Source organism: Dermacentor albipictus, chromosome 1 (genome assembly GCF_038994185.2).
Source record: "Dermacentor albipictus isolate Rhodes 1998 colony chromosome 1, USDA_Dalb.pri_finalv2, whole genome shotgun sequence".
Taxonomy (NCBI): Eukaryota; Metazoa; Arthropoda; class Arachnida; order Ixodida; family Ixodidae; genus Dermacentor; species Dermacentor albipictus.
In genome coordinates, this window is record NC_091821.1 from 339,037,697 (window position 1) to 339,059,356 (window position 21,660).

At 49.1% G+C, this 21,660-nt stretch overlaps 1 protein-coding gene and 1 pseudogene across 4 annotated transcripts in view; both read right to left on the reverse strand.

Moving 5' to 3' along the window:
• The window catches only part of Nckx30C (solute carrier family 24 member Nckx30C), a 268,006-nt gene that overhangs the window by 194,853 nt on the left and 51,493 nt on the right, over positions 1–21,660 (reverse strand). The gene's annotated exons all lie outside the window — the stretch shown is intronic.
• Positions 7,402–7,581, reverse strand: LOC135897885 (U2 spliceosomal RNA; annotated as a pseudogene).

Here is a 21,660-nt window from a genome sequence, read left to right on the forward strand (position 1 = left end):
TGAGCGTCGAACGTCAAAGCAAGAATGTACTCTCAAAACTAGTGTAGAATCTACGGACGCACAGGTGGATATGCACACTTCACAGTTGCATTGTCCAAAAAAAAAAAAGATAGTCCAATCCCAATGGCATGAGGATCTGGACCCAGTCTCATGGGCACTGTCAGTTCTCTGGCACTGTCTGCTGACGCGCACCCACTGCACTCGCGAAGTCCACAGTATTGTCCATACTAAGATAGCACATGATGTCGCACGGCACAAAGACAGCAACCACATCGTATTATATCATAGCTACACAAAGCTAAACCTAATGCCTCCATACAGAACACATGGACAAACAAAATACAGAACACTGCATGAGATCGTCAGTGGCATGGATACATAGAAGCCCTGACGTTGAGAAAAACAAACATCATTAGACAGTGATAACAACACGCCTCCGCGAATTAGTCTATCCGACTCCTATAGTCTGCGCCTTGATTAGGTCTTGCCGGCTTACGTTATCTGAATTCTCCGACACCCGAAGACCTCTTAACGATCTTCTCGCACGGGCTTGCGATCTCGTCACTACGGCGTTTGCCTGGTCACCATACGGGTCTGCGACAGCCGAGCGCTCTTTTCCAGCAGTGTCGCACCCCTGCTCAGCGCTAATACCCCTTGTGGGTTGTACTTCTTTCGAGGAGGGCACAGTCGCGGCCATCGTCTCCAATCTCCAGTCGAGATCCGGATCGGCGGCATTTCTAACTCCTTCAACGTTGCCGAGTACCAGGTCATAAAGGGGATCCTTCATACACTTCGCCCGAAGGCGGCCCTTGAAATAAGGTGTGTTCACGCTGATCCAAGCCTCTGGAAGCAGGAGAACCGACCGATCGAGGAGGTACACGGGAGAGTTGGATCCTATGAGATCACCATCCTTGACCAGACCCCTCCTTACTATCACTGTGTTGCACCCTGTGTCTCTAAGCACCTGAACCCTTTGGTTACCAACCACCCCGGTGACTACTGGAAGTTTCTCATTGACATTTACGGGCTCATCTGTGAGGCCCGCGCCAACGACGGGGACCTTTTCCCCATTTTTCAGCTCAATGTAACCGTTCTCAATGCACAACGACGCTGATTCTTCTGCCGCGCCTTTTGGCTTGTTTGGATCCTTCTGCCAACACTTCCAACTAGTGTGGCCGCTTTTGCCACACTTGAAACATTTCAGAGGTTGGTTGTTGCCCTCCGCGTTGCCCACGCGACAGTTTTCGGCTCGATGGCCGGTACGAGAGCAAAGGAAGCATTTCTGCACTTCCTGATCCCTCGCCTTCACAGCTGACTGGCTTCTGTCTTTCCTTTCAGCTCTTTGTTCCGCATCTGTTGTAGCTGACGGCTCTTTCCTCGCAGCTGGACGTCTTGCGAAATTCGGCCATCCATGCGCGTCTACGTAATGCTCCGCTCTTTCTATCATTTCGTGAAGAGTAGCATCTTTTTTCTCTTTTAGGAAGAGTTCCAGTGGTGCCGCGCAGCTTGAAAGAAACTGGTCCTTCACCATCAGCTCGAACAGATCATTGTATTCCTTCTTGGTGTTGGACAGCTCGACCCACCGCTCAAGGAAATTCGTGAGCCGAGTAACAAACTGGGAGCACGTTTCCCCGTTCATAGGGGATGCACCCTTATACTTTTCTCTAAACCCTTCCTCGGTCATTCTAAAACGTAGCATCAATGCTTGCTTTAACTTATCATAATCCGTGCAATCTCGCGCGGACATCCTACTGAAAACGCTCAGTGCCTCACCGCTCAAACACAGGCTCAATGCAGTGGACCACTGGTCTCGTGGCCAACCTTGACCTCGAGCCACACGCTCAAAACGCATCAAATACGCATCGAGGTCATCACGTTGCTCATTGAACACAGGCATAACTTTGTGCGGGTTCACTTTGTTTCTCGGCATAGCCCCCCTCTCTTCCGACCCAGACCTAGAGTCCGTTTCCGAGGAACTGCCGAGTTGCTGCCTCAGCAACAGCACCTCCTTTTCTTTTTCAAGCAGAGCCATTCTTAAGGTGGACTCTTCCTCTCTCATAGTCTTTTCGCGTTCAGCTTCTTCCCTCCGCCAAGTGCGTTCTGCATTGCGCTCTTCTCGACGTCTAGCTCTCTCTTGCTCTATCCAAGAAAACAATTCTTTACCTTCGAAGCCGAAGCTCCGTCCCTGATCAACGAGTTTATCAAACTCTGCCTCTGCCATCGTGCTCAACGAAACAGTGGACTTCTTGCCACTAGCACGACCCCTCAAACGAATTCCTTCGTATCCTCAGCACCGACACGCGGCTGACCAAGTCCTGTCGTGGACGCCAATTATTGTCACAAAAACCTTTTTACACTTCGCTCGCCTATCCGGCTGCCAGGCGCAAGCCGACGGAGCACAGGGGTCCGCTTTACGCTTCGCCCCGGCCTACAAGCGAAGGGCCTTTGGACAACATTTATTTATTCAGGGTTGGTCAGCCCGAGCAAGACGCCCGTGTATCGGTGCGTCGGCAATCACGAAGCAACTCGTTTAAGGGGGATAACAAGCATTTAATAGTACACAAAACTGATCACGGACAATAAGGTAACAAAGAACTCAAAGTAGGTACGAACAGAATTGGCGAGAAGCACACAAAATTGCAAACACGACCAGAACACACAATCAGGCAGGGTTACAACAACAGTAAACAAAGGACTTTAGAGGCACGCGAGTCATTGAGAGTTAACAGAGAAGAAGAAGAGGACAAGCCGGCGGACAGACCATATCGGAGCTCAGCGAAGAACGGGGACGGCTCGTGTGGCAATCGTTGCGGCGATGGCTCGAAGGCGGCGGGCCCGGTGCGATGAAACGCGCGCCTCGCCGTCAGGAATTCGGCCCCGCACGCCGCAAGGACTCACACAACCTTCTTCACTGCCTGCTTCCAACCGACTGTACTCCTTCCCACCGAACTGCTAACGAGCTGGCGGCGGGAAGGCGCTGGTGCAAAGAAGTGCTGTGCCCAGCAGTTATTTACAGGCGTTTTTTCTCTCGGCGCCACCGAAGACAGCATGCGCCCAGTCGATTTATGGCCCGGCCGTCTCCGCGATCCCGACCAGCGGAAGCAACCGAACAGTAGACACAGGGCGCACAACTTTCCTCACCGTGCGCTCTGCCTGCTACACTCTTGTAATCTTACACCGCGGCCAAGCCCCGACTCCGTCGAAGGGGACAGCGAAGCGGCCGCCGAAGAACAGCCGCTTGCGCGGCTCACAAAGGCGACCGTCTCCAGATGCCCCTCGACCCTGGGCAGTCCTCTCCGCCCTCTCTCGCGGCCTCTTCCCGTAGACTCGGAACGGGATGCCCGAAAAACACACTCTAAAGAAATATATATACAACATGGTTGGCGCCGGTCTGTGACACTTTGTTTCTTTCCACACCTCTTGTCTGCTGGCTTTCATCAAGTGAGCAGCTTCGAAAAAATTAGTACTGCAGTAAAGATCCGCTAATAAAAGCCAAAGAAGCGTAAGAAGCGTAATTTCCGGTAGAACGAATAAGAGATAAACCACAAATACCTATAAAACGCAACACTTAACATCCAAGAACTCCGTGGTCTAATCACATTGCAAAATTGCGGCGTAAATATGACGTACGAAACCAATAGGTCGCATTTACTGAAGAACAATAAGTGAGCATATTGTTTTTACCCATTTTTTGATAAACTACAGCTACTGTACATTTTTACTAAGTACGAAGGCATCCATGACAAATCAATGTTGTCCTGTTCTGCTCTGTTTCGTTATACGTGGATTTCTGCGGAGAGGTAGATGTAAAGAGTAATTCAGCCACTCCATTGCTTTGTGTTCTACGGCTACATTGTATTTTTTACATAATAAGAATATTATAATCAAACACGGGCGTCCGGTTCTACTGCGCCTTCAGAGTTGTCGACAACTCGGGAAATCTCTCGAACGCACGCCAACAAGTCAGGGAAAAATGTGTCGGCAAATGAGGCCAGGAAACACGGACCTGCACTCGCGAGAACGTCAATTCTCTCTCCATCGCCAACGCGCAGGTTCCTTTTCACGTCACAACACCTGTGCCCGTCCACATTGGACGCGGCTGTCGACAGAATCGAACCCACTGTGGACGGACGGACGGACGGCCTTCTGCTGTCACAACGAGCGGGGCACGTGTCCCGTAACGTTTCCCCATCGCACGACGCGGGTGTGTCGAACTGCGCAGTACGTATACGCTCACGCGCAAAGCGCTACACCCGAGCGCGCCCAGTGGCGCACTGTATTCGTGGTTTCCGTGGCAACCACACGTAGGGCCTCGATCCTCACCACACCCCTTTATTAGTTTATTATTTTTTTTTATCTCTGCGCAAGTCTCTCTGCTGCGACCCACCCTCTCTGTTTGCGTGCTCTCGCGTCGACGCGTAGTAGCGTCGCGTCGCGTGGTCTGAAAATTAAGCGGATCCGAGCCTTGCCCGGATCTGTGTACGCAAGCATGCACGCACGCACGCACACATGCATGCACAAGCGCACTGATGGACGCCCTCACCGGAACGCGCGCAAATATACACGCACGCACACGCGCGCGCACAAACACACGCGCACAAACACACGTGCACAAACGCACGCACGCGCGCCCTCGTTACTCCATCTCACCGGGCCCGTGCAGTGCAACGAAAGCTACGAATCACGTCAGCCAACCAGAAAAGGGAACCAGGGCCCATATTCCCAAAAAATGTTCTCAGGCTAAAACCATTCGTAAGAGAAAAAAGGATGCCAGCAAAATACGGTAAAAACTCACTTGGCAATTCGGCAGCAGTAACTCTCTTAGATTGGCCGGCTCTAATCGACCACCGGCGGCACGTATACACGCCGACTGAATAGAAGCTTTGCGGTGCGGTTCGGTATAACGCACAATGACCGAGCCCTCTTCCATTCTCTGGAACACGCAGCCGTCTCGCGTTACTGATGGGCCAACGCGATCCCTATACAGCCTCCGTGGCGCTGCACGGTGTTGGTGATCCGGAGCGCGTATAGGGCGGGAACAGGGACGAGTCGTGGATGCGTGCGGTCACTCGTCGGCTCTGAATTGCGGCATCACGTGGACCGCCTCTGACCGAGTCCCCAAGGCTGCGTGCTGCATGGCGAGAATGTTTACACTTCGGCGGGATAAAGGCCCCTTCCACCCCCTCCCCCCACCCCGCGATGCAGCAAGGGGACGCAGTCGACGCGAGCGCAAGAAAAAAATAAACAAGAACGTGGCAGTGCGGCGCGTGATAATTGGATAATGAAATTAGCCGCCAGACTAATGGTGGCGGACTTGGCCGCCGCCGTCGCACGAGCTCTTCTCGTTTGTCACTCTCGCTTGTCTCGGCGGAGAACGTTCTCTGTAAGCGCACCTACTTCCTTAAAACCGTAAAAAAAAAAAGGAAAAGAAAGAAAAATTCCCGCGAGATTGCCATGCCCTCATTAGCCGTACGCGCCGTTCGAAACGACCACGTGCGCTATGTTTGTAACCCCGTTAGGTTACAAACGAAGGTCACGCTGTCGTGGTCTTGACGTCACAGTCTCCGACTCAGATCTGGGGTACGTGAGCGGCTACGTTTTAACAACGAGAAAAGTCAAGAAATAAATGACCACTCTTTAGCATTACCGTGGCAGTATCAGAGTTAATATTACTGTCATTGTGTCTCAAGATATTCCTTGAATGTTGGCATCGATGGTTAATATCACTTGTAATATCGCTGTGATATCACTTCATGTATTATATCAGTAGCCGGAGTTAAACCGTTCGGTGCCGCGTACGTTATTGGTGCGTGTGGCGGGTTGCCATCCATATCTTCAAGACATGCTAAAGCCGATAAAGAGTCCGCACAAATTTCCTTCTTATTTGGTGTCTCATATGTTTTGATAAAATATGTTGCGCGGGGAATCACCACTAATTCCGCTATTGTTGTGATGGCGTGCGTCCTAGCCGACAAGCGTACTCCACCTGTGAGGTTGCTATAACAAAAGCTGTGCAGTCGCTCTTCGACTACAGAACCGTCCGTGAACGCGTGAACAGACTCCTGGTACTTGTCAAGTAGCTGATGTAAGGCTGATTGTTTCGATGCTAATGCGGAAACGTCGCTTTTATTTTTAAGGCTTTCGATTAAGACTTTCGACTGACATTTATTTAGCGCAAACAAACAAAAAAGGCAACTACGAGTCGAAAAAAAAAGTCGTTTGTGTACTCGTTCAATCTCTCGGTCTTTTCTCTTCGCACTTTCGCTCTCTTTCTTTTTCATTCGTTCAAATTTCGCTCAGTGTTTCAAGCCGCACTGTCGATCCTGTGAGCGACGACTTCCGACGTTTCCGCCGTCCGACGGGCTCGTTCGTCAGTTTTTAGCCTCTCAAGTAACACCGCTGATATCTCGCTTGTTTACCCGCCTATTTGTCGTAGCCTCAGCCATTTCATGACTGCTTTTTTTTGTGTGTGAATGTGTTTTCTTTTTGTCTAGTTCAGTACCTACGCTGCTGAAATGAAGCTCTTGGTGTATGTTCGGATAGGCATTATTTTCTTGCGAAATACGGACACATTCAAGCATGTTTCCGATAAAAATGTGATGGGGCGCCATGGCAATGACAAAGTAATGTTACGTAAAAGACGTGCTTATGAATTAGCAGTATTACGTTTATCGCTTAGTAAATTCGTATGAAGTAACCCTCACGAAAGGATTGCGATAGCTTTGTGACGCCAATCTGTTCAATCGGGATGACGCTGATCAGGAAAAGTTGAAATACATCGGAACGAGCAAATTGCGTTGCGCATTATGTGGTGAGCCGAAACGTTGATTCGCTGGGTGAAACAACCGATTGTTCTGAGGTCTGTAGCACAAGTAACGAAATCGAGGATGTTTCGAAACGACACTGGCTATGCCCGTTACGGTCGCCAACATATCGATATCGTGGTCGCCTCAAAAGGGCTCATCACGCATGCAACTATAAACGACAAGACAATATCCCCCATGTGTGCTTCTCCGCATCCCTCTTGGGAGCTAAACAAGATGGCGGGCCTCAGGATAGACAATGATAACTATTATTGAGAGAAAAAGCGCCCGTGTTGGCTATGGGAGCGTGCCTTTGGACTGTTACGCCACATTGTGATGAAGTGAAAGGTGAACACATGGGCAAGTATACATATAGAGAATGATGAAAAGCGATGATGGAATATGCAGTGATATAAGCCGACGACTTACTTGATCAGCCTCCCTCATAAGCCAGAATTGTAAATACGTCGTCAGTATGTCTGTTGCCACTGTCCCTACCACCCTCGCTTCCTAGCACCATCCCAAGCTTCCGAACGACGTTTTTACAGCGAAGCTGTTCATGGCTAGGGTTCCGTGCATTTTTGTTCTGCGTGTGCGAAAACCGTGGGTCGATGCCGAAGAAAGTGCAATAGCGAGCCGACTCCCGGCCCAGGTGAAGCAGGATTCAAGCATTCCTCCAACATGCAAAAATAAGCTTAATAACTTGGATCCAAATAGAACCCGTATTATATATTAAGCTGATAAGAACAAACACTACTCTTAGACCCGCGTCCGCCATGCCTACGTTGGCACCGCCTCTCTTTGTCGGCGTTCCAAGCGCTTGCGTATCTACGTTCCTTTCCTTCCGCTCTCCCGTGGTGGCGGTTCCTTCGAAACGTCACACATGTCTAGTTTCCTCCGGCTCCTCGGGGCGGCGGTCCAGTCACCGACGCTAATGTAGGTAAAGATCACGATAAACGAGTTCGTACCTTTGTTAAAAATTCTGTGTCACCTCTGTGCCGTGTGCTAAGCAGCTTCGCTGTTCATCCACCTCCACAGAGTGGAATAGCTCATTCTTTTTTCGGCTTCAACGGTGCTACCAGTGCAATCTCCGCCAGCTTGAGTAGGATTAGTTATCTTTCTGGGAAAGCCTGCTTACGCAATTTTGCCTAGCATCAAAGGTCACCGCTACCTCCAGCTCAACTCGCGCCATTGTTTACCTTTTATTAGTATTTTATTAATTGAATGATCTCGAGTCGCAGCGAGCAGTCGTCATCAGTGTAAAACGAGTACGTCTCCTCGTTTTGTCTTCATTTCAATGGAACTGAACTAGCGGCTGCCCTGTACAAAACCAAAGAGAGAAAAAAAATCAGGCCGTGAGTGGAGACGAGCTGGCAGTACAGACACGCGCGAGAAAGGCAGAATGGTCTCTTCGACCGCACACGTCGATATCAGATCGCTACCTGATGACCTTGTTTTGGGTATTTGGCCTGAAAACAGCGTAGTCAGAATCCTAAGGACAGCTATTTTTTTTTTTACAAACCATTGGACTAGACATAAGGCTTTGGAGATGCCGCAACGGAGTCCACTTCGGCATATACACACTTTCCTTACTTCATCATCATCACTATTGCATTTCTTTCGCAATGCAGAGTAACAGGCCAAAGCAAGTTATAGCTGGGACAGACCTCCTTGCCTTTCTGTAAGCCTCTCTCTCTCTCTTTCACTCTCTCTCTCTCTCTCTCTCTCTGTCACACACACACACACACTTCTTTTTCTTTATTAAATGTATTTAAGGAGAGGTTGGTGCCTATGTGTGGCGCCGGTTACTCTTCTCTTACATGATAGTTATCATCAGAAAGCTGTCAACAATCACCAAGCTGGATTAATAAACACAAGAACTAAGATTCAAGCACTAAGTCTCAGTATCTCAATATAAATAAATGTTCATGCAACAGAAGAGTTCACATAGCACAAATATTCACAAAACCTAAATGTTCACACGCAACACATTAATTCACAAAGCATAAATGTTAACAAAACCAAGATGTTCACACGGAGGTGTTGGCACTTTAATCGCACTGCCGTATTTCTTCATACATGCGTGCAGCGGTTCTATCCTGAAGGCGTTAGCATAGTGGATGATTAGCGTGTTGTGTAGCCAAACGAAAAAACTGACAAGTTTTCGTAAATCTTACTGCATGAAAAGTTGGTTGGCGGGACTCAGCAATTACCAAACCATGCACTGCCAGATGCACGCGGAACACCAAGACATATGCGAAGGCTTCTGGCCAGCAATCTTTGAATTGTTTCCTCTAAATTACAGGATATTCCATGTACCACAGGAGCAGAGTATGCTATTATTTGTATATTGATTGCCGAGGGAATGCGTAATAAGGAAGAGGTTGAACTACCCCATCTCACTCCAGCAAATCGACGGAGAATATTGATTAGGCAGTTTACTTTCTCCTCTAGCTAATAGCCGTCTGTCTATAATAACACCCAAGAACTTGTGTTGTCTCAGAGTTTGCAGACGCTGAGAGTCTAGTACGAGCTGTAATCTCTTGAGGCATTTACTTGTAAAAGGAAGTACAGCAGTTTTCTCATGTGAAATAATCATGCATCTGCTTTTCAAACAGTCATTAATTAGTGTTATGCCAGCTTGTAGCTTTTGCTGAATGGCTTGAGTACTCGAGTCAGACGCCCATATGCACAAGTCATCTGCATATAGTGAATAATTCAAGGTAGCAAGCAGGATATGAAGTAATTCAGACATGACACAGTTAAATATAAATAGACTAAGTACACTACCCTGCGGAACGCCTTGATTCACTTTGTGCTCTGTGCTTTTGCCGCTAGGTGTATCAGTAAAGATTTTCCGGTCTCTTAATAAATCCGCAATCCATGTCAGTGTTCGGACAACTATGCCCAACTGAATTAACCCATGTCGTACGTGAGTGTGGCTGCCTGCGTCAAATGCACGCTTTATATATCTAGAAACACCACAATGGTAATTCTTCCACAGCTTTTATCATGATCTACGTATGTAACAAGGTCTAAAATAGCATCCGTCGTACACCGGCGCCTGTGGAAACCCGCCATATTTTCGAGTAGTGCGTTGGTGCATTCTGTCCACCACTGAAGCCATACCATCATAAGTTAACATAGACAACTTGTCAGACTGACAGGGAGGAAAAATTCTAGCGATGAAGGAGTTTTACTCGGATTTAGTACGGGAACCACTCGTGCAATTTTCGAGGAAGGAGGAAGACATTCCGATATCTACGCATCGTTCAGTAATTTTAACAAAGTTCTGTGGCCACAGGACCCACGTTTTTCAGTGCAGCATATGTGGCCCCGTCAGGTCCAGCCGCTGTCCTCTGGCGGCACGATACAAGTGCGTTCTTTATTTCTTCTAATGAAACAGTTGATCTAGGTCACGATGATGGTCATTGATATTGATCGATGCTTTGATTTCTTCTACAGAGTTACTGTATTCAGGTGTGTTTACTGCTGCACTTGGGCGTGTAATAAGCTGACAGAACTCGTCTGTGACGGTCGTTTACGGTACTTTCTGGACTAAGGCTAGAGCTCTGAATGGTTGTTGGTGCATTACTGGCCCGTTCAAAGAGCGCAGAAGAAGAAGAAGAACGTAAACTTTATTTTCAAATCAATGACTCGAGTCCGGCGTCTTCTTAGTGGGTCTGGGCACACGCCGCGGACGCGGTTCCGAGACCTTGTCTCGAAGTGGCTTCCTCGGCTCGCTGGACGGCCCAGAGTTGTGCTGTCAGTTTCGAGCTGAGCAGTGCGGTCTTCCAGCGCGAGCGGAGGCTGGCGGTGGAAGAGACGGAGGGGTCGGCACTGCCGGACTTGTTTGTTAAGTGCTGACACTCCCATAACATGTGATTAAGTGTGGTAACCTCGCCGCACGATGTGCACAGAACATTCCATAATTTCGACTCAGGTGCAAGGGAGTAGGTGAAGTGCAGAATTTCTGCCAGCGTTTTGTTCCTAGGTGCTCCAGCAGCCGACCCATATACGGTCATTCATCTTTTGACATTCTCGGTAATCTTCAGTAAGGCCTGTCACAAGAGCCGCAGTCAAATCACATTCAATCTCTTCTTCGCTAAGGAAGTAGGTCGACGTTTTCTCATTCCTGTGGTCGATCTGATCTTCCACTCTCACCTTTTTCGCACAGTTTGCTTCGTCCGACATGCTCTCAGCTTTCCTCGTCGCTTCCAGGACGAGTGTTAGAAGCCGAATGTAGGAGACGCCCGATGGCTCCAGGCTGGCTCACAGACTCGCCGGTTGCCCTTGCTACGCTTGCACGTCGCCGTTGCTGCCTTACCCCTCCGCCACGGTGGCACTTGAACAACAGCACTCGGAGCCGTCGCGCCGCTCACCGGTATCGGTGATCGCTGCTGATGTTGTCCCCGAAACGGTAAAAAGTTTCCGTGGTAGCCGCTCTTGTGCCCGATTAGCCTCGGCAGCTACACTTATGCCGCGTAAAAACAGGTTTGCTATAACGCTGAATCATTTCTCCATGCCCTTTCTCGGCCTTGCGGGGAGAATAAGCGCAATTCATCGATCAGGCTCCGTTCGATAATTCGATTAGAAGCTTTAATCGATTCTCATTTCCTATGCAATACACATAAGCCGTCATCAGAGCTTGCTGCATATTTCGCGTTCCTTCGGGCAGTTATTTCACGCGGTTCTCGGCAGTATACGCAGGCATCCAAAGGGACAGCGTCAGGAAAGATACGCACGAACAAACTCGGAAAGGAGAAATGAAAACGCGCGGCCTTCAAGCGTTTCTTCAGCTATGTATTTCCAACTCTTATTTTTGATCGTGCAACGGTAGCGCCTTGACTCCCCTCCGCTCACTATACCTGCCTGTCTCTACAGTTTGCAGGCGGCGGCGTCAGCGGCGTCTGAAGTTCGGAACGCGGGCCCAGGAATCGCTCCTTGAATTCATTTCCCCGCACGCGCCGAGACGGGACGTGCCATTTCTCACGGGCGCGCTGTGTTGCGTCCGCCATCGCCTCGCGTAATTTGTCAAGTGGGCGCGCGGCGCGTGGGTGCAGCGGCGATGAGATGGATGTTCCTGCGTCTGCTTCGCGGCAACCGACATCGTCCTCCCCCTCCCCCCACCTCCCCCCCTCACACACACACACTTCTGCACAGCCGCGCTTGTACGACGGTTAACGGTCTTTCACGGCATGCAAAGCACACCGCGTATTGCTTTTGCTTCCGTGGCAAAACGGAACCGCTTCCTGACACCTCTGGGAGCGGGCGTTCGGGCGCGCGAGCAGACTCCTGTCAGGGCCGTTACGAGAAAATGACGGCCCCTTTACTTCCTTCCTGTTGACGCGTTGTGCGCCATCCTTTGGCCACTTGTTTGCTTGTCCGTGTCTCGGGGACCGTCACGCTTTCTCTGTAGACGCTTGGCAGGTGGGGGGTGGGGGGGGGGCGCATCGCCGGTGCGTGTGTTGTCGGATGACGTCTCCAAGACGGTGTGCGACGAGAAACGAGTGTTCATACAATAAAACTCGGCGCAGGCCTTTTCACTGACACGATGACCTGGTAGTGATCACTAGGTTTTCTTCAAGCCTTTAACGCTAAACCGGGCTTTCTTTATACGTGCAGAGCAGAAGGTTAGGGTGGAGAACTCGGTTCAACGTATCCGCCTCTATATAAATAGATTCTTCTACTGCTGCTTGGCAATGGGAGACGTCGAAGAGTGGCACGTCTGGCGAACGGCAGTGAAATAAACAGCGATATTTTTTTTTTTTTGCATGCGCGTGAATAAAGGAGCTAATTTACAACCGTTTCACCGAGACACGGGGCCTGTCGGCTCAGAGGGGTGGAAAGAAAAAAGATTCTTAAGTTAAATAGAAGCCGAGAGATGCACAGCCGTTTATTCTCAGCTTTATACACGCGCACCGCAGAGGCGATTTGTTTATTAAGCCGGCTTTGTTTGCCTCGCTTGTTTCTCTCAGACGGCTGTGTATAAAACCTGGTCCTTGAGAGCCGTTTATAACGCTGGCTATAGGGCGCAATACCATTTCCTCGCAGCCCACTTCAGGCTTAACCTTGCTGCCGTCTTTCTTCCGCAGCTTCCTGTTTGCTTACGTTGGCGTTTCCTTTCCTCTTGTTCTACGCTTTCTTCCTTGTCGTAAGAAATTACTCCAAACAAATTAGGAAGAGAAAAAAAAGGTAAGCGATAACGGCTCAGGTTTACCTTCTCAAACCGCAATAACTAGGACCTAGTGAGCCTCCGCTAACGAATCCACGGCGCCCAAAAATAGGTGCCCCGCGGCGTCGAGCCTGAAACGAGTCAATCCACAACCGGCTTGTTACGCGACGGTCGGTCAGCGGTGAGCCGCTCTCCTCTCGTGCTGCAACCGCAGCCCCCCCCCCCCTTCCACTTTTATCTGCGAATAAACAGACCTCCTGTTACCTAGAGACTCCCCACCCGCCAACCCCCATCTTGGATCGCCTTTGTTTCTTCGCGACCGTTTGTTTATCTTGCGAGTCTCCCGGCACGGGAGCTTCTTTGTGCACCGAAGTTCGACGAAAGGAAGCACGCGGCGACTCTATCGAATCTGTCGTTCAGCCTCCCTCCTACACTTCATGTGCTCTCAATTGTTAATACGGTGCATTATTATGGATGCTTAGAATTCGCGTCTCAAATTCAGGGGAGCGAGTGCTGTTGATCGTCTGCTGCCGAGAACAGCGAGCAGACGACGGAACGAGTACACGTTGTGGGACATTGAAATTGATTTTTGATGAGTACGGACGCTTTGAACAGTTGCGAATGCGCAGCGCTTGGCGGCACCCTAAAGGTAGTTATGCTAATTTAATCTTTGCATAGACGTCGTCCGCCTCAGCTTACACAGTTGCTTAGAAAGTTGTGCCAATGTCATCTATTTCAGCCGCAAAGACAAACATTATCTATCGCATTGCGACGACTGGGCGATCGGCTGTTTTCTGTGCAGGTGCTACTTGAAGACCGTCTCCATCCCTCGTAGGCCCACAAAGCTGTGAAGGCACTTTTGTCTTTCTTGATGGCGACTGGCCTATTTGAACACATTTTACTCACTAAGGCCCTCCGTGTGCGTGCGCGAGCTCACAGCAGCCTTCCTCCCCCTCACCTCCCTCTATCTCATCTCTCCCGTCCCTCAGAGTAGGGTAGCCAACCAGACTCATTTCTGGTTAACATCCCTGCCTTCTCTCTTTATTTCCTCCTTCCCCCTGCACGGCTTCGTCAAGGCTCAATATATAGTGTCAGTAAAGAACCGTATAGCAGACGCCGATAGCTAGTATGAGCGAAAGAACGTAAGGCCAACGTGACGTCAGTGTAGTGTGTTCCTCCGCAGCACAAGCACAACTCCGGACGCGTTGTCGCCTGCTGTCGGAAAAGGCTAGCGGATTGCATTGAAAACGTTGTGTGCAGCATGACATGGGACTGGCAGTGAAAGCATTCGCTGAAAAGTGGCAAAATACGTGCGGCCGAAATCCGGCAATAACTTTTCTCGCACGCATTCCAGCAACCACTTCAGCACTTCTGCACCTTCATCGAACATCCTCGACCAAAGTTGCCGTCTGCTGCCGCGGAAATGAAGATGACCGTGTTACGTGCGATGCGGGACTCTTCGAGTCATTTAGGAAGAACGTGTCGTTTGAAATTGGCCGCGAATATGCGGCGTTAGAAATGTTTTTCGTTGAAATTAGAAACCGCTCTGGCGGCCGCCGCGGGACCGATGGTCCGCATACGCAGCGCAAGCAATACTGCACCGCTTTAGCGACGAGAAATTGTAAAGGACTGCAGGCAGAGGAGGTCGACTGGTTGCGAGAGGATGGCAAGGAGGCGGTGATTGGAGGCGGGTAAGAAAAGGCTCTGCGCCAACACACAGCGTTCATTTAGAGAGCGCTCGACCACCGAGAGATGTTGGTTCTCGTGGGCGCAGTGGATCTGCTTAGATTGGCCGGTCAGCTCGAGAGAGACACAATTCCCGCGGCCGCAAGATCTAATTTGGATCGCCTCAGCCCCATGAGGTAGCCATAGGCCCGTCGGTTTGTATTTTCTGGTTTGTTTGTCTCTGGCCCATATACACTCGTCTGTGTACAGGGTGGCTCCATACAATATATATATATATATATATATATATATATATATATATATATATATATATATATATATATATATATATATATATATATATATATATAGAGAGAGAGAGAGAGAGAGAGAGAGAGAGAGAGAGAGAGATAGATAGAGAGAGAGAGAGAGAGAGAGAGAGAGAGACATAGGTGTGGGGAGTTTCTTAAACAGGTCGCTTTAGGGCATAGGCGCTGACAAACGCGATGTATTAGCTCCAACTTCCAACCGTCTTCCTCTTAGCTTCTCATTGTGAAGAGCTAAGACTTCCCTGAATGTTTTCTCTTTTTTTCTCGTTTAGCTGGCACCGTGCGACCGCTTGCTTGCGAAGTGCGATGTGCGCTGCGCCCGCGGATGTTGCAGTGCAAAATGCCGCGAAATATTCTCCGTCGTCAAGTTATACCGCTATCGTTCGCGCTATATGTGTTTCGCTTGGCTCGTACGAGTCAATTTATAGGCCTCGGCTGCAGTACTGCATCGTCAAACTTACATGCTGTCGTCAACAGATCACGGTCATGTATCTTCGGTTATGGCCCCGTTTGCATGTATCACTAACGTAATTAGTCGATCTCTCGAACAATAAAAAGAAATATACATTTATGCTTGTAATAAATCTTTTTTTTTTTCTTAGGCAAGTCGGGGCCATGTTGGTCCGCACCAGACTTACGTGAACAACGTTTGATTTATCACTAGCAACCTGGAGCCCCTAACTTGTACATGCACGACTGCGCATGCCAACCACTTGACAACGTAGTATAGGTGTATAAAGCATTAGTAACGCCACCGTACCACACGGATGATTGAAGCCCTGTCAGTGTAAACGAACAATCGAAAGCGTAATCAGTAATGGTATTAGTCACCGAGGTGGCATTAAGTACAGCCGCTCAACGTATCCGGTCGCATGTTTATTCAAAAACGCGCTGTGTCCAAAGACAAACAACCTCGTCTCGACGGCAGCGGGCTCTGCGATATACATAAGCCAATCAAATGCCGCTTACGAGTTATGTTCGTGACAGCGACCGTTTGTTATACGCCTACTAATCGGAGAACATCGCCGATTGTTATTCGTCGTTGAGTCATTTCGCAACCGTGCCGCGTAATCAGCAAGTGCGCTGCCAAGGCGTAGCGCGAGAAAGTCGCATAGTAACTGAGCGTAGCCTGCCCTGCAGCGACAGAAAACAACCAATCGGAGAAGGCAGAGCAACGGCGGTACGTACGCGTAATGTACCGTGGAATCGCCCGTAGTACAGGCGCGGCCAAAAGTGCTCACAACGCGGGAGCTGCGGCCAGACTGCGTCACAGCGATCTCTAGCAGCCTCGAGGGGGAAGCAATAAATTGAATGACGCATGCGGCCGGAGTCCTGCGCCTATACGCCCAGTTCGCTCCCGCTCAATCTGTTTCTTTAGACGTATGTCGGAGCGTGTTCCAATTACTTTTTGTCCACACTGCAGAAGAGCCCCGGTGCAGTCTCTGGCTTTGGGACGCTCACCAGCATATTGAGTATACTTATTTGTATCTAACGAATTGCATGCATCATGAATTAATATTAACCTGAAACTGAAACCTACACACAAATGGAGCACGGCGATAAAAACTGAAGATTAGTGCCTCTCGAAAGTGTAAGCTTCGTATATTCGGACTGCCTTTTTGCGAACAGTGTCGCACTTGTTGGTTAGTGTTTAGCTTGCAAGTAAATCGTTCGACATATTGCGTGCTTCAGGTATCTCCCGAGCCATCTGTTGTTTTCTTCAACGAACGTAGTCCAAATCGCATGCTTGTGTTAAAGGGCGGCTCTCGCGCTCATTAATTCATTCATTCGTATATTTATATGCAAATTTTCTTGCCAGAGAGTGTGTGCGTAGCCCAATGTGGCTGTGTGTAGTCAATTTGTGTAGTCAATACATCCAGTGTATCAGTATTTTGTTAATTTTCCTATACGTGCAATATTTTTTTTCTGCATGATACAATCCACTTCAGTGCTATTAATATATATATATATATATATATATATATATATATATATATATATATATATATATATATATATATATATATATATATATATATATGTGTGTGTGTGTGTGTGTGTGTGTGTGTGTGTGTGTGTGTGTGTGTGTGTGTGTGTGTGTGTGCGTGCGCGTTGGTATGAATATAAGGAAAGTTGGCGAGCTTATCGTTATTATTATTATTATTATTATTATTATTATTATTATTATTATTGTTGTTGTTGTTGTTGTTGTTGTTGTTGTTGTTGTTGTTGTTGTTGTTGTTGTTGTTGTTGTTGTTGTTGTTGTTGTTGTTGTTGTTGTTGTTGTTGTTGTTGTTGTTGTTGTTGTTGTTTCAATGGACACGGGCGAGGCACAGTTGTTTGAAAGTGGCGAGCGCTGCGATTTTCGCACCGGCGGCACGTTAGCGCGTTTAAGCGCATTCGTGATACTTGTGTTCTACTAATTGAACGACAGACCGCGCGACGAGAAATTGAGAGCAAAATGATCGGCGTGTCTTCAGAGTCATCACGTCACACACGGGGACTTGGGAGCAGGGCGTATTGCTTATTATAATAAACCCCTGTACTAAAAACCTCGCGGCATCAAAGCTGACACATTGGAGACCCTCGCTATGCAATGAGCGAGAAGAATAAGGGAGGGGGGAGGCGTGTTCAAACAGCGAGCGATCCCAGGGAAACAATCTGCGCTCACAACCTCCTTCATTCCTGCGGGGTTGAAATGGATTAGTAAAGGCAGGGCGCAGAAGACCAGGACTCAAAAAGAAGAACACAAACGACAGGACCGGCGCCGGTTCTGTCGCTGACTGGCACTTCCATGGATAGATCTAGCATAGACATACACAAATAAGCCGAGAAAGTGTACCGGTGGACAGCCGACGCCGTAGCGGAATAGCGCAGCATCGCACGCGTAATGCGCAGGATGGGGGTTCGACTCCCACGTGCAACAAGTTGTGTTTTCGTGAACTTTCAGTTTCCTTTTCCCTAAGACTACTACGTGTCAATGAGCTATGACTGTTAATTTCTCTTATTCTCTGTTGGTGCCATGTGTCTGTAACTCGAAAGACGTGAAAGTACGAATTTGCGTACGTGTTCTATGATAAGCGCATCGTTAGCGAATGGACAGCTAGATAGAAAGGTGGGTCAGAATTCAAATGCGGCTATAGGCAGTGTTCTCGCTATGTAGACGGAGAAGTGGAATTGTGGAGGTCTCGTAACGCGCAGAACAAATGTCACGCGCTGTTTTCTCGAACCGCTTGTTTTCTTCGCCCGCACACTTATGTGCGCGTTGCACCAAATCTCTGTTTGAGCCAATCGCATTGCTCGTCAATCCAGGCGTGCTGACGCTTGAGTGCTCGTCACTGTGCGAATATGCGTGTGCGCACGTTTTAATTTTTTTTCGCCTCTTTGTGTGTCCGCGTGCCTTCGTCTGTGTCGTGGGTCTGCGTGTCTATTAGACAGTAAAACGCTGCGTAAAAGCTGGCGGCGAAAGTTGCCAACATTTCCGACATCGCCAACTAAATCGACACAAGTCAAACCAAAGCGGGAGAGGTGAACGGCGATTTACCTGTTCTGGAAAATGAACCAAAGCTCAGTCGAAGGTGGTAGATGATTATGTCGAGTGATGAGACGATTATCAAGTTATCAGGCATGGGACGCAGTTGGCTGACGCAAGCAAAGGGCACACGCTGTGCGTCTAATAAACTGCGCAGCCTGCATGCACGACGAATCGCTTTGAGAGCTTGTTTGCTGCACACACATCGGACGCGATGCCGCTGCGAACAAAAAGAGAGAGAGAGAGAAAAAGGCAAAGGAAAGACAGGGAGGTTAACCAGAGATTATCTCCGGTTGGCTACCCTGTACTGGGGGAGGGGAAAGGGGAAGCGATAGGTGAGAGGGAGAAGGATTTAAAAAAAAACCAAACTACACACACACGCACGTACACACAAACTGTTTCTGTGGGCACTGTCACGCAGCCCGCAAAGGCTGCGAACAATATGGCTAAATGTAGCCTCGAGGTGGTACCAAAGGATGCTTAATGCATAAATAAGACACGCAGCCGAAACTAATAGTCTCTGCAGGCCACGTTTATTCCTTAGCGTGATCGTTAAGTGCACTGTGATGCCTGGAAGCATCTTAGTGCATATTTAAGTATCATACAGGCTTGTGAGTGAAGCGAACAGGACGATGTTTATTGACTCGCCGTCGAGCCACACTCTCTGTGTTTACGCGACCTAACGTCGAAAGCGGGCAAGACTGGCAGGGAGCCATGGGCCTGAGCTCTTCGCGGGGGTCGTTGATCAAACGCAGGGGCGGCCCGATTAATAATGCTCTGGACAACATCTCGCGACAGCGAGCTACTTGGGCATCGACAACAATAACGACCGAAGTAGCCAACGTATATCGATGCACCGCGATATGAATTCTTAATTGACGGGCTTAAAGCGGGCGCTCAACGAGTCCGTGCGTTGTTGCGCCTGTCGGGCGTCTCTCGAGAATCCCAGTGACGCAAACAAGGGAGAAAAAACACGGGCACGCACTTCTCCGGTATCATCATCGTCACCGCGCATACACACGTTCCATTAAGCTCGTTCGCAAACTGACGTGGTACCCCATCGACGAAGCATTTGGATCACTTCCACCGCCCCCCGTTCACGAGAGGGCGACGTATACGCCTCGCAGCGCGCTTTTATTGTCCAGGCCACCCAGTCTTCGCCCTACATAACTATAGAAATAAACGTGCAGCGTGGAGAGATTGGCGTACGAGTCAAACACAATCTGGTTACCCATTGCGGGTTAATGACAGAGAAAAAGACCGCCGACGTCTCGTCTATGTGCCCAAGGCAATAACTTCGCGGACGCGTCATCAAGCGGGAGTACGCGTCTGTACGCGTCTGCAAGCGTCTGTCGGAAGTGGAATCGGGATAAGGCAAGCCCGTAGACAGAAACCAGGGGCACTAGACGGAGACCTCAAACAAAGAACGCAGGGAAATAACTATTCTTGCGTCTTTGCTTTCCCTGCAGAAGACTGCCGTGGCAGTAATCAATGTTTGATACAATCCGAATCACTAGCTCCTTCCCTGTTTCCCATCCGTGTTCTTTTTTTTTATGTTTTCTGTCTGTGCTTGGGAAATCTGTGTCATCCCGGCACTACGATTCAAGATGTCGAGTTGACACTCGGTCAGTATGATTACGTTCAGCTCCTCCTTTCTGCCTCCTGGGAATACTTGGCACACTTTAATAATAGAGGCTGAGTATACTCTACAGTGAGTTATAGCATGATTTGTTTTGGCCATTATCAAGCTATGAACCCCGGATATTAGTATTTACTCCGTTGCTTTCATTATTATACTGCAGAAATATTAAGCTATGCTTCACAAAAGACCGGCGATCCAAATACGGGAGGGGAGAAGGGGAGACCATCTACACAACTTTATTGTATTGGTGTAAAGGGCCAGTGGGGGGGGGGGGGGGGGGGGGGGTCATATACGTCTGAAGACACCCCTCTTTCCGCCGGCTAGACCCGGGGGGGGGGGGGGAGGGGGTGACAGAAGCTCTGTGTGCCCCGGGTGCCAGACGACCTAGCTACGCCACTGCATACAGGTAAGAACGAAACCGCTGAGCCGCAAATATTGCCGTGAGGAACCCTTGTCTGTGAAAGTTTAATTCTGATCTGGCCCACTTAATGAACGACTTGCATATGCGATCCGACATTCGCGGTCACCGTAGCGTTGAACTAGGACGGTACCAATGCCTATGCCGCTGGCATCCGTATGGAGTTCCGTCGGTGCTGAAGGATTGAAGTGCTGAAGATCAAGTCGTGACGTCGGCAGAAACTTGAACTGACCAAAGAAAGAGTCGCACTCTGGAGTCCACTCAAAGGGGACGTCCTTCGAAGCAGGCATGCCAGCGGATACGCGACGTCGGCAAACTTAGGAATAAAGCGGTGGATGTAGGAACAAAGCCCCGGAAAGCTACGGAACTCCTTGACATAGCGCGATGCACTATAAAGGCTTCAACGGCTACTGCCTGCTGGGGATCGGGGCGGATGCCGTCCTTATCGACGAAATGCCCAAGCACAAGGGTTTGGCGGTTTCCGAAGTGGCATTTCCTTTTAGTTTAAAAGGAAGCCAGCGTTTCTAATGCAGTTCCTGACAATATCCAGATGCGAATTGTGCCCACTGAAGGTGTGGTCAAGAATGACGGCGTCGTCGAGGTAGCACATGCAGATGTTCCATTTCAAGCCGCGCATAATAGTGTTCATAACTCTCTCGAAAGCTGACGGAGCGTCCAAATGGCATAGTCCAAATAGAATCAAATTAAATTCAAAGAGCGCCTGTCATAGGTTGCAAAGGCAGCATTTTCCTTGTCCTCAGGATGCATCAGAACTTGCCATTTGCCGGAAAAGTCTACTGAGGAAAAGTAAGAGGCGGGATGAAGGTAATCTATTGCGCCATCAATGCGTAGAAGTGGGTACGCGTCCTTTTTTGTTACAGTATTCAATCGGCGATATATAAAATGAGACAACACGTAAGGCTAGACGAGAGTGTAGGCACCGTTCGTTTGTAGAGATGTAGAAAACACAGAGAATAATGGGCTCACTGTCAAATAAACGTGCTTGAATAGTATTTGTTGTTCGCCTTGTTGGTAGTACTATTGTTGGTTCATCTTGGATGAAATGGCACAAAGGAAGACGACATATGAGAGTAGG